The 17,744-nt window shown below is 46.2% G+C and overlaps 4 non-coding genes across 4 annotated transcripts; 2 read left to right on the top strand and 2 right to left on the bottom strand.

Annotated features, from left to right (window-relative positions):
- The first annotated feature begins 1,511 nt into the window (after nucleotides 1-1,511).
- On the top strand, nucleotides 1,512-1,583 carry TRNAC-GCA. Its single transcript has one exon. It is a non-coding gene; the product is annotated as a tRNA-Cys (tRNA).
- A 7,647-nt stretch (nucleotides 1,584-9,230) lies between these two features.
- On the top strand, nucleotides 9,231-9,302 carry TRNAC-GCA. The gene has a single exon. It is a non-coding gene; the product is annotated as a tRNA-Cys (tRNA).
- Nucleotides 9,303-13,733: 4,431 nt separating this feature from the next.
- Nucleotides 13,734-13,805, bottom strand: TRNAC-GCA. The gene has a single exon. It is a non-coding gene; the product is annotated as a tRNA-Cys (tRNA).
- A 2,945-nt stretch (nucleotides 13,806-16,750) lies between these two features.
- TRNAC-GCA lies at nucleotides 16,751-16,822 on the bottom strand. The gene has a single exon. It is a non-coding gene; the product is annotated as a tRNA-Cys (tRNA).
- Nucleotides 16,823-17,744: the final 922 nt, after the last annotated feature.

Below are 17,744 nucleotides of genomic sequence, written 5' to 3'. Positions count from 1 at the left end.
AGGACTTGGGTCCAGGCTGTCTGACTTCAGAGTCTGTGCTGCTGGCCTCCAGCCTACACTGCTTCTCCCAGACTTAAGTTTGTTGAAACCTTTTGCATGAGAATCCTCTGAGGCTTGTTTCCTGATACATTCCTTCAGGGAGGATTTCTGGCTGACTAGGAGCCTGGGGTGCAACACACCTGAGTCCAACTTAAAATAATTGCCTATGATCTCTCAGGCCAGATGAATGGTGCAAATTCAGGGCCCAAACCCAAGTTCGTCGGGCAGAGGCTGCCGGTTCTCAGGGTTGCTTTTCTTTTTTCTGTCTTCTACTTGTTCCCTCCTTAAGAGCTCAGCTCATCCTACGTGGTATCTTGAAGCAAGCTTGTCTCTTTTCTGATTCCCCGTCATGTGTGGGGCCTAAGGCTTTGTCCCTGGAGCTGCCCCCTCAGCCTTGTACTAGGGACACTCTCGGCCACCATCACCCAGAGGTGTCCCAGGTCTTCTGTTACTTCAATCCTCACCTTCCAGGCTCCTGCTGCTGCCTAGTCCCTGGCCCCTGGGAATCCTTTGGTTCATCCATCCTTTCCATTTGACCACGCAGTCCGCCCTACAGCTGATGAGAGAAAGTCAGAGGACTTTAGTGTCGTGGTTGTAGAAATGAGTGTTTCCTGGCTGCTTGGCCAGGATCGAAGGGGAGGAGCTGCTGGGCTGCCAAGACCGCGAAGGAGAAGCTGGTGGGTAAGGTGGAGAAATTCCAATAGGTGGGAGAGACCGTTTGTAAAAGAGAAAGTTTTCCAGCTCCTGTGACAAGAACAGAAGCAGGGCCTTGGCATGGCTGTGGAGATGGAAGGTTCCAGTCAAAGTAAGTTTATCTGCCAGCTGGGTTGGGGCTTTGCCCACGGATCAGAAAGCCTCTGGGTCAAATGTGGTTCTTTTCCAGCAGCATTTCTTGGTCCTTGAATTATGTTAGCTTGGGTCTACTGATGCTCTGGGGGACTCCCACATCTACTCAGCCACCTACTTCTGACTGTCTCTAGGAGTGGCTCCTTCTCCATGATTCTCCATATAGATTAACTGAAGAAGCAGAGGTTGGGATGGTCATACTGCATCCTAGACTGTAGTTGAGCAGAAAATACTCTGAATCAAATGTTGGCCCCTGAGGGTCAGGCCTTCAGTAAGTGGGTTTGGAGAGACACCTCAATCATGTTGAGTTTCTGTATTTTAGGTGCCCATCATAATGGGCACAGGCATCAGTCCCTGAAGGCCATTCTATAGCGAATGTCAATGCTCTTCCAGGCTGCTGCCCTCACCCTGGGGCTGTAGGCTGGGGGTGGGGGAGGGCACAGGCTGCAGGGCTTTTGGGGAGAGAGCTGGTTGCTTTTTATGTGGCAGGTTGATGAGCTTCCACTGCAGCAGGCTTGGCGGTTCCCAAGACAGGTCCATCCTGAAGTGGCAACTCGTAGGTTTACAGCTAGTCTGGGTGTGGTTGGACAGATGAAAATCATTAATTAAATCAGACTATAGCAGAAGGGGGTATAGCTCAGCGGCAGAGCATTTGACTGCAGATCAAGAGGTCCCTGGTTCAAGTCCACGTGCCCCCTATTGAGTCTTTGACCTTTTCAATTGGTGCTGTGTTTCAACCTCTTCTTTCTTATTAGACATTAATGTCAAGTGGGTTTTTTTTTGTTTGTTTGTTTTTGTGGAACCAGCAAATGGTGAAGCTTTACTATGGTAGTTGGTTGTTCTTAACTCTATAAATTTTAGAATCGCCTGAAGAGTCTATAAACATGCCATTTCTCAGGCCCCACCCTGGAGAGATTAAATCAGCATATTTGGGGTGGAGCCCAGGTATGGCGAGCACTGCCCAGAGCTCCTAGTCTGCAGCTAAGAGAACCAGCTTTTAAAGAGCTTCCAGGAAGCCTTCTCAGACCCAGGTTGCAGAGGATAAAATATCCACATGTGAAAGTGAAAGTTTTGGCTGCATAATTATTAAAGGCAATTTTATGTCTTATTCAAGTTTTCAAAGTCAACTTCTGTAGAAGGGACTAGTAAATTATATCAGCTATCTCAAAACCAAAGAATGTGATGGCTGTCTATGGTCTGGAGAACAAACAGCTGAACATTTGGGTAGACGCTCTCAGAATTCACTGTGGGTTCAGGGATACAGCACGTAATTCAGAAGTACAGTTCATGACTTTTACTTTCCCTGACACTAAATCTCTTTTATGACCTTCCTCACAACCATCTAAAACACATTTCATGATGCTTCAGGTTTATATAAACAACAGAAGTCTATATTTTATATGGGCTGAAAACAGGTTCTTGTAATAAAAGTATTTGACAGCAAGAAAGTCTTAGTCACTTACACTGACTGGCAGGAAAACACAAAAAAGAGAAACAGTCATTTAAGACAGTGCACAGTCAAGTCTAATCTTCCTTGAGACTTTAACCTGATAAGTCGGCAAGCAGCTCTTCATCTAACTCCCTGGGTTGTAAATATTCTGTCTCCTCTGAGTTCTCTGATCAGCCTATGACATAAGTGCCCGTAAAAACAAAACTTTCATCTTTAGGGACACACTTCAGTTTCCCTTTCAGTAAAGCTAATTCATTTTGTTAACAAGGGACTCGAATTTTTCAATTAGGACTTTTGTCCTGAGGGAGGTGGCGTTTGCTATTCCAATTTCATCAATACTTGGACTTTTGGCTTAGAACCCCGTTGCAGGTCCCTTTTCTGTCCCTGTCCTTCCTGGACACCTCCTGATATTGGAGATGATCTTGCTGACGACAGCTTCCATCTCGCCTCCTCATTGCTGCTTTGGGTCCTGCAACCCGCTCCTCCTAGCCCTGCAGCCAGTTTGGGGCACCTCATTCAATGGGGGGCAGTTCCTTCCTCCTTAACCTTTCCCTCTAACCCCCTCTTTTTCAATTTGGTGCCAGTGTTTCCCTGAAGATGTCCCTCTTCAATCTCCCAACCAGGGAGGCCACTTTCTCCCTCTTCTGATCCTTTATTCCCCACATCACCCCTTCTAGGTCCCAGCTCATCACTTCTCCTTCAGAGCCACCTCTATCTCCTGAATCCACCCTCTCCTCATCCTCATTGACATATGAACCCATGCTGGGGACTCCGCAAACTCCATGGAAGATTTCAGAGCCAGGCTAACAATCATATTTCCTTGCTTCCCTCTGCTTTCGTCCTCAGAAGTGTCCACATCACATAAGCGATCCTTCTGAGGTGGGAAGCCACATAAAAAAGACCGGCAGGACTCGCAGGCAGGGCCACTACTCTCCTGCCAGCACCATCCGGTTCCCTGGCCCAGAGGCTCTATCTCACTTTTTGCCTCTGAAAGGGCTTACTTGTAGGAAAGTGGAACTTACCCCTAAAATTCTATTGGTTCCTGAGCTCACTCCTGATTAGTTATTTCCTTCACTCATGATTGGTCCATTCCCCTAACTTCTGATTGGTCCATTTGTAGTACTTCATTTGCATGGAGCTCACTCCTGATTAGTTATTTCTCTCACTCCTGATTGGTCCATTTCCTTCACTCCTGATTGGTTATTTCTCTCCCTCCTGATTGGTCTATTTCTACAAAGCTTGTTCATAATTAGTCAACTTTTATTATACCTTATTTGCATATGATGCTGCAAAGTGTAAACTGGCAGCCTATAAAAGCCTGTGTAAACCTACAGACGGATCCAGAGCTTGGAGTGTTAACTCCTCTGGGCCTGCTGGCATAATAAACCTGAGTTCTCCAACTCTCTGAGTATTGCTTGTTTTCTTGCCCGAATCTAAGGTTGCTGTCACAACTGAGCTATAACACTGAGCTGTAACACGTTTTTCTGCAACACTTTCAGTGCTAAGGTTTCCATCTTCTTGGCTCTAGCAATGCTCACAAATTCCACCCCACTGCAGCTATCAAGAGGCATGGTGAAGCAGAAGTTGAGTGTTTCCCCCAGTCTCTGTTCCATCCTCCTTGGTTGTTAGCTGGGCACGTGGCTTCACAGAAGAAAAACTACATTTCTCAGCCTCTCTGGAGTTAAGGGAGGCAAAAGGCATCGGTTTGGTCAATGAAATGTAGGTGAAAGTGATGGGTCCTCTGAAAGGGAGAAGCTTGTCTTTCCTATTCCCCTTCCTACTGGGTAGGAGACAGACATGATGCTAAAGTGGGAGGTGTCGTATTGGAGACCTCTGGAATGAAAGCCGTGGAGGCTAGAATACCCGAAAGAAGGAGATGGGTTCTTGACCCTGTGGAACCCCAGGTCAAATCTGGACCATCTGAGTGTCAGTGTTTACAGGAGAGAGAAAGAAACTTCTTCTGGTTTGTTGCTCTGTTTTAGTCCTTTGTGATGTTGGGTGCTCTGCACTCGTGGCCAAATCTACTCCTAACTCACACCCGATCATTACTCAGAACCATTCCTGAATATTACTCAGCTGTAAAAAACAAAAAACAAAATCTTGCCCTTTTTGACAACATGGATGGACCTCGAAGGTACTGTGGTAAGTGAAATAAGCCAGACAGAAAGACAAATATCATATGATCTCACTTTTTTGTGGAGTCTAAACAAACAAACAAAACAAGCTCATAAATACAGAGAACAGGTTAGTAGTTGCCAGAGGCCGGGGGTTGCATGAAATGTGTGAAGGGAGTCAAAAGGTACAAACTTCCAGTTATAAAATAAATAAATCATGGGGATGTAACGTAGTGGTGACTACAGTTAGTAAATCTCTATTGCGTATTTTAAAGTTACTAAGAGAGTAGATCTTAAAAGTTCTCATCACAAGAGAAAAACTTTTGTAACTATGCATAGTGACAAATGTTAACTAGACTTCACAATGGATATGAATATTGACTCATTACGTTGTACACCTGAAACTAATGTGATGTCCTATGTCAATTATACTTCAATTTAAGAAAAAGGAAATACTCCTTCTCAAGGCCTTTGATCTGAAAAGCCCTTTCTGATACCTCTTCTAGTTTTTACATTTCCTTGTCCTTGCTGTTAATGAAACTGTGTGTTATTCTCATATTGACCTCAATCTCCTTCATCTCTTTGTGTTTTGGTGATCCCAGAGCCACCTTGTGCTGACCTGTCCCATTATGGCCCAACCATTGGCCCCTCAATCATGATTCCTAGCCCCTTTGAGGTCTTTGCCTGTGGTCTGTCTACCTTCCTCACACAGCCGTACTTCTGCAGATACAATGCCATTGACTTCCTCCACCTTTGCTCTAGGGTAGCCTGTGTTTGCTGAAGTGAACTGTAGAGCCAGACAGGTGGTCCCACTGCAAATCTACACCAGTCTGGCCTCAACTGGCAGCCCTCTGCTAATGCGCAATGATTCCATTCCTTTCTGATTCACCGCTTCTCCATTTCCCATAGTGCCTAGTGCAAAATTGGACCTTCTTCTCAAGTAATGAGTCTCACCCTCCTCCTGCATTCCCCTTTATTCTCTTTACAATACCTTGCTTCCTACTGGACGGAGAAGACAGAGGCCCTTTGATGTGAGGTCACCCAGCATCCTTAGGCCATTCTCATCCCCTCCAGCCTAAGAGAGAACAAGTTTTTCTCCCTCTTTTTAGAAAAAATCCTGTGTTCTTGATCCATCCCTTCAGCTTTCTCTGGGAAACTGTTCCACCTATTATCTCCTTTCCTTTTTGTTCACACATTTTTCACATTCATATATTTATTGGCCCCTCACTGAACGTAAGGATCCCCACAGGCACAAGGTTGCAGTGATTCCAGTAAAGTGTGATGTGTGATGAGACAGAAGTGCAGGGTGCCGCGGGAGCACGTGGCAGGGGGCCCACCCATCGGGAGGACCAAGGAAGGCTTCCAGGAGAACATCCCTCCTCTGTCCATCTCTTCCGCGTCACTGAAACTGCTCTTGTCAACGACATCAACGCCCACCTGCCATGTTGATTCTCAGTCTTTGACTCAACCTCTCAAGAGTGCTTTCTCCAATTGACTTTGGACAGTCACTCTTTGTTTTGGTTTTTTTGTTTGTTCATTTTGTTTTCTTTTTATTTCCACTGCCACCTTTTCTTAGACCCTTTTGCTGGCTCCTCCTCAACAGTGCAATCTCTAAACATTTGAGGGCCTAGGACTTAGTTGCCAGACCTCTTATCTGCTCACATTTGCTCAGTGATCTCACTCAGTCCCACGTCCCACAGTGGATGACTCTGAAATTTACACCTTTTGCTAGGAACTCCCCTTTGAACTCCAGTCTCATTTTCAACGTCTCCACTTGGCTGTTTACTAGATGGCTCCAACTTAATATGATCCAAATTTAATTCCTGATGTTCATTACCTGTTCAAATTTCATTTCTGCTGCAATTTCCCCCGTCGCAGAGAATGGCAACCATCAGCTGCTCGTGCCAAAATCCTTATCGCTGTCCTTGCCTTTTCTCTTTCTCTTACACCCTGCACTCAAGTCATTGGCAAATGCTGTTCACACGACTTCAGAATTCGCCCAGAATCTGACCACTTCTCAGCATTCTCCACCATTACTGCACTAGATGAAGCCACAATTATTTCTCACTTAAATGATTGCAATCACTTCCTAAATTCGGAAACCTGTTTCCATCCTGGCCCCTTATTCTCCTCATAGCAGCCAGAGGAGAAAAGCAGTGCATGTCATCCCTCTGCTCAAAATCCCCCAGTAGCTTCCAGTCTCACTCAGAGTGATGAAAGCTGATGTCCTTACATGGCCTAGCCCAGTGGTGGGTAAAATAAACATGGCCTCTTGAAACAAGAAGGGTAGATAGATATTTACAAATATTTCATAAAAATTTTTAACAATGGAAAATTATGACAAATATGACAACAATGAAAACATATGACAAATGAAGAAAAGATGCATGGATGCTGTAAGAATGTATTACTGGGATAGCAAAGCTATTTCATGAGGCAGGGAAATTTTCCTTGAAGAAGGGGTGTTGGCGTCATTTCCCAGCATACACGTAAGGTAAAACACTTGGGTAATTAATAGGCAAAGTAGCATGAGTCCCACTGGGCCTGATGTGGAAAACTCCCTCTCGTGGGTGATGAGGCCACACTGTCTGCTTCTTCCAGGGGAACCCACTGTCCATGTTGGCTGCAGAAGCTGGTGCTGGAATTCAGCTGCTCTGCTTGTGCAGAGTGAGAGGAGGCAGGTGTTCTGACACGCCCCTCCCTTTAGGAAACACAACTCCATCACTGTGGCTCTTCAAGCGCTGCCTCTGCACGTGCCCTGTGTGTGTCTAATTCTCCCAACCCCTCTTCAGCCTCCCTGAGAGACAGTGGTTCTAGATTCTCTAAGTCTGGGTAGTAGTTAGTTATAGATGGTTCTTGGCATGTTCTAGACTACCAGGTTGGGACACCAGGAGCCAGTCTTCACTGCCTGCCTATCCTCTAGGAGACACATTCTCCTTTATAAAGTAGAGTTTGTCATTACCAAAGATGTTTGCTGGTCCCCTCTCCTCCCTTGCCGAGGGCAGTATTCCAGCCTCTGGAGCTGGGGCAGGGAGAGCAGCAAGTCTGCCTGATAATGAGCCAGCCTCTCACTTCCCTGGCCTCTGTGTCTCTGTCACCACCTCTAGTTTTGCTGAGAGCCACCCCTGGGGGAGGGGGGCAACTTGCAGCCCTCAATAGGCACATGCCTTTCAGCCAGAACTCACCCCAACTACTGCTCCCTCGAGCCTTCTGTTCGCCTACAGTGAGCACATTAGGCTGAGCAGTTTGTGCGTCCTTATGGAAGGTTAGGGCGATTTCATAAGGGAATTAGAATGCAGGAGGGAAAGGAGGGGGGCCCTAGCTCTGGTCCCTGGGTCGCCACCAGTGCTCCAGTTGCTGCTGGCTGGCTCGCTGCGTTGGTGGACTCAGTAAAGGAAGCAATCGGCCAAGGACAGTCATTGGCATGTTAGGGCCAGACCAGTCCAAGCCCAGCTGCAGAGGACAGACACCTTCTGGCACGTGGGGTCAGTACCCATTTCAGGCACAGGGGCCTTAGTGTCCCCTTTCTCGGCGCTGGAAGAGACTGCATTCGCCTCTCTTTCCTGCCCTTCAGGAGGGCTCCCCAGTGTCCCCCTCATCTAACCAGCTTCCTCTCACCGGGAGGGAGGCCTTGTCAGTCCTGCTGTCACCGTGTATGATTTAATTGCTGAGCTGGAACCTGTCCCTTCCTTGAATATCTTGCTCCAAGTATGTATATAAAAACCTTCCTCTGCCTTTAAAAATATGGCCATCATAATCTGGATTTATTGCCAGCCTCAGCTGACCTGGGGAGTGAGTGTTCCTCTCATTATTTTCACACACCAACGAAGTTTGTCTGCTCCGGGTGCCCCTCCCTCTACCTTTGTGCCAGTCCTTTTAAGTTTGAGAGGCCTCTGGGGAGGCTGCAGGGGGTCAGGGCGGAGGAGGCAGGTGTGGCCTGGGAGCCGCTGGGTGTGGATCACAGGCAGCGGGCTGTCCTGGCCCACTAGTGCAGCGGTGCCCTGTGCCCTAAGTCCAACCAAGGACATCATAGGACATCACGCCTTTTGAGCTGGGTGCATAGTGGACAACCAGTGAGTGAAACAGGAGTGAAGACAGCGGAAGGGAGGGGGCTGAAAACCAGCAGAAAGAGAAAGTCCTGAAACTAACGTGGCAGAGATGATAGATGAGGGAAAGACCAGGAGGGGTTTGGATTTGGAAGTGACTGGTTTCTGAGGGAGAGGGAGGATCCAGTACCTCCATCGGTAAATAAATAAATAGACCTAATTACCTGCTCCCTTCCCCAAAGGCAACATGCTCAGTATAGAAAAGTTGAAAGATAAATAAACACATATAAAAAGCTGAAATCATGTTATTCCTCATAGACACACTATTTTGTAACTGTCTTTTCACTTGACCAATTATCATGAACATTCTGTGTCATTCAATAGCCCTTGACATGGCTCTGAACCTTCTTTCAGTGCAGAAGGCATTGTCACCTAGTCCCAGTTATGTCACCATCCCAGCACGCCTGACACACAGTAGATGCTCAATAACTGCTATTGCAGAAGTGGATTATCTGGGTGATTTTAAAGGTCTCCCCACCTGTAATGGTCAAGGCTACCAGGGGGTCCTCAGCCAGATGCACATAGAAGTGATGAGGGGAGAAGAAGGGCTGGTTCCTGGCAGGTGAGAGACCAGCAGTCAGAGAAGCAGAGCTGACCAGGACATCCTAACCAGCAAGACAGCCCTGGTGTGGCAACACAGGTCAAAGGTATTAATTATACCACTCACCCAGGGCAGGGGGTATAGCTCAGGGGTAGAGCATTTGACTGCAGATCAAGAGGTCCCTGGTTCAAATCCAGGTGCCCCCTGTGTTTTGTCTCACTTTTAATCCCAATGTGAGTCTGTCATTACCTGTCCCCCCACCTCCCCACAGGCCAGGACACCTGGAGAAGAAACAGAAAGTCTATTAAACTCTATATATTAAACGTAAATACAAAACAGAAACAGACTCATAAACATAGAATACAAACTTGTGGTTGCCAAGGGAGGGGAGGTGGGAAGGGACAGACTAGGAGTTCAAATTTGTAGATACTGACAGGTATATGCAGAATAGATAAACAAGATTATACTGTACAGCACAGGGAATATATGCAAGATCTTGTGGTAGCTCATAGCGAAAAAAAATGTGACAATGAATATATGTATGTTCATGTATAACTGAAAAATCGTGCTCTACACTGGAATTTGACAAAACATTGTAAAATGACTATAACTCAATAGAAAATGTTAAAAAACAAACAGAAAAACTCCTCTATGATTCATGACTCCTCAGAAAGTGCAGATCCGATCTAAATTTAAAGACTCTTTGGGTGACATATATGAAAATTCATGCTCACCAGGCACAGATCCCTGACTCCTCCAGCCCCTCTGGGCCTCACTTAGCTCCAGCCAGAGATTTCACCTTCCACAGACCCACCCATTCTCCACAGAGAGGGCTGTTCTGTCTCCATCTCCTGCTGTCAGCTCCACGCATTTGGGCTATTACACAGAGCTGCGCTGACAGTGCTCCTGCACCCTTGCCCCGGGGCAGCTGCTTAGCTTTCTGAGCCCTGAGTGCTGGGCTGCGGGTCGGAGGCCCTGGGCTTAGATTCTGTGTCCCCAGGTCCTAGAGCTCCCACTGGGTCTACTCCAGACTCACAGACCGAGACCAAGGCCTGGGGAAGAACTGCATTTCACTTGCCTCTGTGGGATTAATGCCAAGGAGTGAGGGAGGGGAGAGGATGGAGGAAAGACTGGCCTGACCCTCTGTGCCTCTTTTCTCTCTCTCCTCTGTACAGAATCATGGGCTCTGGTGAGGGAAGAGAGCTGGAATCACATTCCAAAATCAAAATGTAAAAATAAGAACAGGTAAGAAGCATCTGCCCTTAAAAGCTCATCTCATTGATCTAATGAAGACCTCTGGCCTCAGAACTCTTTCAGAACTCACCACCCTCTTATGTCTAGGCAGTCCACAAGACCTGCTCTATTGCACACAGAGGGCATCCCTGCTCGCCATCCCCTTTTGCACAATCTGCTGCCATGCCCAGCCACCCAGGGCCAAAGACAACAGTATAAGAGCCACGGCTGTGTCAGTGGAAGGCCTCTGGACTGAACTGAGGCCACAAACCTCCGACTGGCTGCCCATCGCACACAAGTATGTGAGGTGGCAAGAGCAAGGTCGAGCTTTCATAGAGTTGAAGTTCAACTCTCCAAGTCAGACCTCCTGAATCAGATGTGTTGGGAGTGAGACCAAAGGCCTCTATTTTGAACAAGTTCCTGAGATGATCTCAAAGGAAAGTGATGTTTGGGAGCCCCCAGCTTAGTTTTGTGCCCCGTGTTACAGGCTTGAAGGGAAGCTGTAATTAAGAGGCGTGCCCAAGCATACACACCTGATTAATAATAGGGCTGGGGCCAGATCCACATGGCTGGTCTTGGGCTCTTCCCGCTTCCCCAGCCCTGGGGCAAAGCATGACCTGGCCACCTCCTTCATCTGTGTCTCAATCCCATAGCTGAGCCTTCACTGGGTGGGGTGAGATAGGCCCTCCCAAGAGACGACCTGCAAGGTTTCCACCCCATGTCTAGTACTAAATGAGATCAGCTTGCAGGGGCCTGAAAACCTGAACCACACACCTCTTGACCTGCAGTCAGATGCTCTTCCCCTGAGCCAGAAGCCCACTTCAGAATCATGGGCTCTTTCCTTACTGACACCATTTCATGACTGTGTTCTCCCTGGGAAGGCTCCCCCAGGAACTTGGTCATTTCTGTTTATCCCTGTTTGGCCCCAGATCTTGGCTGACTCACCCTCTCCTGCCCATAAGCTCCCTTTTCTACTGGCCCCTGATTTGAATGCCCAGCAGCTTCTTCTGCCCTTCCTAGTACCTTCCCTCCTCCATCTCTGGCTGGTACAGATTCTTCACATAGAGTGACCCCAAACTTGCATCTGGAGGTAAAGAATCACATTTCTTGAACTCTGACACCTAGGATCCTCCTGTCCCCACTGAAATCAGAGAATTCCTTTCCAGTGTAATGTCTCCAGGCAGCATTCCTGTCTTTAGACAACCAAAATGCTTTTCAAAGACATAGACGCTCCACGTGCCCAAGAATTTCCAAGACTTCGGTGAAGGGAATCACTGTTGTTTGAAGGGGCAAGTCACATGTGATAAATCCACTCCGGCATTCCTAACCTCTGAGGTCTATGACGTCTTTCTAGATTACACTAAGGGATCTCTATGCTCCAAACGCATTTAGAATCAGCCTCCTGTGAATCCTGGTTCAAGCCAACAACTGAGTAAACAAGTTCATCCCAGCTGCTCCAGCTAGGATATTTTAAGTAGAATGTTGATTGGGTATACACTCATAAAAATAAACTCAGGCTTACTTAAAATTATACTCTTCCTAATTTACAAAATCCTCCAAGAATCCATATCAACATGTGTTCTCTAGATCCTTGCTGATATAAATTAGCCAGTTTGAAATTATTTTCATGCGCGAGTCCATGTCCCAACAACTGGTACCCAGAGTCAGCTGAGCTCTTTCTGTAGCTGGAGATCAAGAGACAGTGAAGGATGGGGTAACTGATCGCCTCCTGCAATGAAATAACCTAATCTGGGCTATTCAACTTTCAGACAGGGAGAAGGGGCTGGCTCCACGGGCAAGGGAGATCCAGCAGAGTAGGTGATTTGGTATAATTTGAGTTTTCCAAATGCTCTCATACACTCACATTACTATTCCTGACGCCCCACTCTTTCTTAGCCACCGACCTATTTTCATCAAGGAGACCTCTGAAAATTGTAGATTTCACTGGATCAGCCTTAACTGTTGTTTTCAGCTATTTCAGGTTCTGTGATAGGAGACAAGAGATGATCCCAGTGCAGTCAGAGCAAGTGCTGGGTTTCAGCCCACACAGAGTGACACTTGAGTTTATGATTTGCTTTCCTTAAACTGCTGGGATCAGCCATCCCGCCCTGAAGCCTCTTCCATATTCCATGGGAACACAGCTTGATCACTTGGGGACAGCAGGCAAATATTCACTCAACTTCTTCTACTGGATCATATGGGCTCCTAGATTAGCACCCCCCAAATGACCTGATTTTCATTATCTTCATATCCAATGAGGCCAGAACCAAACCACATTCTATCTTTTCTCTGTAGCTCTTTTGCCTATTAGTCATTCCTAGTACCAGTCAGGGCACTTTGATTAAAGAAGATCCCGCACTAAATGGAAACTCAGAAGGCAGTCGTTGCCAGGATGGGTAGGAGCTCATAACACTGAAGGGAGGCCCGAAGAACTTCCCTTATAAAATGCTCATAGAGTGGGCAGGATTTCAGCAGGTCTGGGTGAGGGTGCCCTTGCTGCCACCACAATGGACACTGGCTGCAGCCACTGGTCCCACTGTCACTGCCAGACACCTCTGCCACCCCCAGAATGAATTCCAAATTCTCCTACCTCTAGGTGTGATTTATTCTGCATTCACAGTCTTATGTATGGGCAGATAGTTGGCCAAGCATAAGGCATTCCCAACTGTGCTGGTTAATTTTATGGGTCAACTTGTTTAGGCTCTGGTGCCCAGATGTTTGGTCAAACACTAATCAAGATGCTGCTGTGAAGATTCTTTCTTAGATATGATTAACATTTACATCCGTAGACGACTTTGTGTAAAGCAGATTACCCTCTACAATGTGGGTGGGCCCCATCCAATCAGTTGAAGGTCTTAGGAGAAAAAGACTGAGGTCCCCTGAGAAATAGGAAATTCTGCCTCCAGGTGGCCTTTGGACTCAGACTGCAACATCAGTTCTTTCCTGGGTCTCCAGTCTGCCGGCCTGCAAAATTAACCCTTGCCTTGCCAGCTCCCTCCATATATATATATATACACACATATTTATGCTCTCATACACCCACATTACATATATATATGGAGAGAGAGAGACAGCACACGTACATACTTACTTGACATTTTTGTCTTCCTCAGCTAGAGATAGGCCCCTGTCTTCTTTCAAGACTGAGACAATTGTGAACTCCCAAACTGGAGTTAAGAGGGTTCACACTCTGGGCAAAAAAGAAAAAAAGAATAAATGCTCACTACAGGACCTATGAGAACTGACTCAGCCATAAAGAAGTTGGGTTTATCTAGAGGTGCAGGTGTCCGGGGAGGCTTCCTGGTGAAGCCCTGTCCTGCCTCTTCTCTTTGCAGGCTGAATCAATGTGGTGAAAAAAGTGGGAAGCAGAACTTGGTGTTTGGTGAGCAAAAGCAAGTGTGGGTAGGGGGCACCCGGATTTGAACCAGGGACCTCTTGATCTGCAGTCAAATGCTCTACCCCTGAGCTATACCCCCACCTGTTCAGTTCTAGTTAATAAGCACTCTAAGCCTGCAGAGCCACACCCTGAGTGTCATGTTCTGAGATGTGTCCTTGCTAGTGTTCTCCATCCTACACCCCTGTAAACGGATGCTCTTCCAACTATGACCACCTCCTGTGCCCCCACCTCTGCTTATAACCAGCATCCCTCCTTCCCTCAGCCCCTGGCTAAAGGCACTGATATTGAAGTCATTGAAGTTCACAGCTAGAACATCCCTCAGACTCACTTAGAAGAGCAGGACTCAAATCAATGGCTACTCAAGGAATCTTTGAGGCTGGGGTGGGAAGGGTAGGGTTGGGCAAAAGTAAACCTGAGACTCTCTAAACCATACTCTCCGGGAACCTGGGGCAATGTGTGCTTCTGACATGTTCCTGATGATTCTGACTCACAGGTGGTTTTGGAGCTTTAGTTTTGATTTAATCTGTACCCTTCATGGTCTAGATCTGAAAAAAATGACAGTAGTAATTTAAATTATGCACCTCCCAAAACACATCGGATTAATAACCAAGTCACAACTAGAATCCATGCATATGATTAAGAGCGTCTTTGCACTAAATCCTGGGCAGGAGATGAACCACCTCCTTAATGTCTCCTCTTCTTCCCTCTTAATCTCCATTTGCTGCATCCCTCCATGTGTCAGACGGAAAAAGTAACCTGAAGAGAGGATGCAATCCACAGAAAAATGATGAAGTGACAATGAGAGAGATTTACGGTCCCTGGAGCACAAAGGGCAGAGTGAATACAAACATGTGGTCAGAACAAGAGGGCGGGCCTCCAGGTAACACAGACTTGAGCCAGGGAGGACTGGACGTACAGTCAGGTGCACTGCCTTGGACTGTATTCCCTTATCTCTTTAGACTTTTCTGATTTCTTAACACCGTTCATCTGTGTTATCCCACCCGGAGATCCAATGTGCACTGTCATTTCTCCTCATTTCTAGTGACCTACTGGGACCTGACTGACTGACCTCATTTAGGCAGACCTCTATCTGGCTTTGAACTTGCTGTGTCCTTCTCCAAAGACCTATCAAGTGACTTCTAGAAACCTCCCCAGCCCAGAGCCCTACAGCCTCCTTCTCAATACCTGTGTGAGGCACCAATCAGGAGGGTCATTATTTAGAGCTGAAATTGTCCCTCTCTCCTTCCCTCCTACTGAGTTTTGTCTTTACTAACCCACTCCCTGTACTCGCTCTTAATCTCACTCTCATCCTCTGCACATTGGTGTCCTTCGGCTTTGTCTTGCATTTCTTATTCTCTTCTCCCATTCTCATTCTACTGGCTTTAAAAGGGAGACACCTTGCTGGAGAGGTCACAGAGCCATGCTGGTCCCAAACCATCAGCCCAGCACAGCTGGACAATCTGGGACCAGGCACAAAGACTGGCTATTTGAGCACCCAAAGTCAGGCCTCCAGTATCTTCTGAACTGGGACCAGGGATCTCTTCTGCTGTGGAATCCCTTCAAGGGATCCCTTCCTCCCCTGGAAGTTGCCACTGTGAGGCCAAAGACCACATAGATCCCAAGGATTCAGAGAAAGAACAATCATCCAAAGAGGCATAGCATATGGAGGCAAAGAACTGTAGGAATGATGTCAGGGAGACTGGAGCCCCAAATTCATTGTGATTTACAAAGATGATCAGGGCAAAGACAAGGTGTTTTCCTCTTGGGGCAATAATCTATTTAATTATTCTGATTAGATAGGAAATACACTTCCAATATAGAAAATATAATTCCTTGAATCTCTCTAATGTGCCTTATAGAATTTAAGAATATAGTGTGTTTTAAATTAGGAAACAAGTAAGCATGAAGAAAAAGAAATTTCCTCTAATGCCATCAGTTTAACAAATGCTAATATTCTGATGCTTATTCATCCAAAATTATAGTATAGAATCAAATTTCTTCCCAGGAGAAAGCTAAGCTAATAACCAGCCCTTGGCGGTCCATTGTTGGGCTCGTTCTCACACTGGCCGTCTGTGACCACTTAGAAACACTCCTATTCCTTTCCTGAAATTAAAAGAGAGAGTTCAAATTAAAGAATTCAGTTTTATCATCAGGTCTTCCTCCTTGTTTATCTCCTGTTTCTACCAAAACATAACTCTTAAAACTACACTCGTGGAATTTTCTTCAAAATAGGATGAAGGAGCTCATGGCATGCCAATAGTCCTGCTGAGATGAGTTTGCCTCTCCTGGGCTGAAGGCATTTGCTTGGAAATAATTGATGTTTACCACCACATATTGTTTAGAACTATACAGTGTTGTAAGTTCCAAAATAATTTTCCAGTCCCTCAGAATCATTGGATTTTAGGATCAAGGTTAGCAGGGAAGTGTGCTTCCCCAAAATAAAGTTTCCCTAGGCCCTTAATCAGTCCTACTAAATCAGAATTTCTTAGGCTAATCTGCGGTTTTTTTAATTTAAAATTTTTATTTTAGTATAGTTGTTGTACAATATTATATAAGTTACAGGTGTACAATATACTGAGTCACAATTTTTAAAGATTATGCTCTATTTATGTTATTATAAAATATTGGCTATATTCCTTGTGTTGTACAATATATCCTTGTGGCTTATTTTATACCTAATAGTTTGTACCTCTTAATCCCCTATCTACCATGTGTCCCTCCCTGCTGCTAATTTGTATTTTTAATAATGTCTGTAAGTAATTCTGGTGCAGTCAAGCTGGATAACCTCTGATTCAGTGTGTCCTCCATAATGTCAGCTTTAAAGAGGAGGAACTCATTAAGAACCGAAACACACACAGATCATTAAAGACAGAACCATGACATGTGCCACATAACAGAAGTGACCTAAGAAAGCTGATACAGACTATGGAAAAGTGGTGATGACGGTGACTTACAGTAAAAAAGATGCTGAAAAGGGGGAGTCTTTTTTTTAATCTGTATCTGGCAATAAAGCAAGCTACCAGCAGGGGGCACCCGGATTTGAACCGGGGACCTCTTGATCTGCAGTCAAATGCTCTACCCCTGAGCTATACCCCCTTGCTGGAACAGAGCTCCTCCTTAGCGTATTTCACCTGTGTTGCCACATCCAAGGATTCCATAGTGCACTGTAATCTCTTGTTCATTCTCAGCCAGCCTGTGGAAACTGACATACCCCCCACAAACTGACCAGAGACCACTCTTCTGGCTATGATTTCATCTTTCCATTCCCCAGAGACCCCTCACTGTCTAACAGGCACTCTTCTACTTTGTAGTCACAAACTGAATTCCTTCAAAAACTGAAGTCTCTTACTCTTCCCTCAGAGGCTGGTGAGCAGTGCAGGGGGGAAGCAGTGAAGACGTGTAAGAATCACAGCTGTATTAGTCAGCTATTTCCACAGTAATGCTTCAAAACAAATCATCCTCAAATTCTAAATCATGCAACAATAAGCATTTATTTTCATATTCATAGGGCAGCAGCATGGATGCCAAACAATGGATGGAGGCTGGGCTTTACCTGGTGGCCCTGCTTCAAGCTGGGGGTCCATTTGTGCCTGGTTTCTCTCTGTGAACTGGGCTTAGGTCTGCTCCTTGTCTATTTGTTCTGGAGTCTGCGCTGGAGAAGCAGCATCTAGCAGGGGCAGCTCTTCTCACGGCAATAGCAGAAAAACAAAAAGACAAGCCCAACAATACAAGCAGGTTTCAAGCCTCTGCGTGTATTACATGTGCTAGATCCCATCAGGCAAAGAAAGTCATAGGACCAAGCCCTAAATCAAGGGCAAGGAAATATATACCACTTCTAAAGGGAGGATCTGAGAAGACTTGAGGCAAAGGGCACGGAAAGAATGAGTGAAGAACGGGGGCTAAGAGTTTAATCTACCATGGCCTGCTCTCTTGGTTGCAATTATTTACGTCTCTCCCACAAGCAAAATACACTCAGCTTTATCCCAAGCCCCCAAAGCCTCATCCAATCAGACAAAGT

Source organism: Camelus ferus, chromosome 7 (genome assembly GCF_009834535.1).
Source record: "Camelus ferus isolate YT-003-E chromosome 7, BCGSAC_Cfer_1.0, whole genome shotgun sequence".
NCBI classification, from domain to species: Eukaryota; Metazoa; Chordata; class Mammalia; order Artiodactyla; family Camelidae; genus Camelus; species Camelus ferus.
Note: the sequence above shows the minus strand (reverse complement) of the source record. Positions and strands in the feature narration are given on the sequence as shown.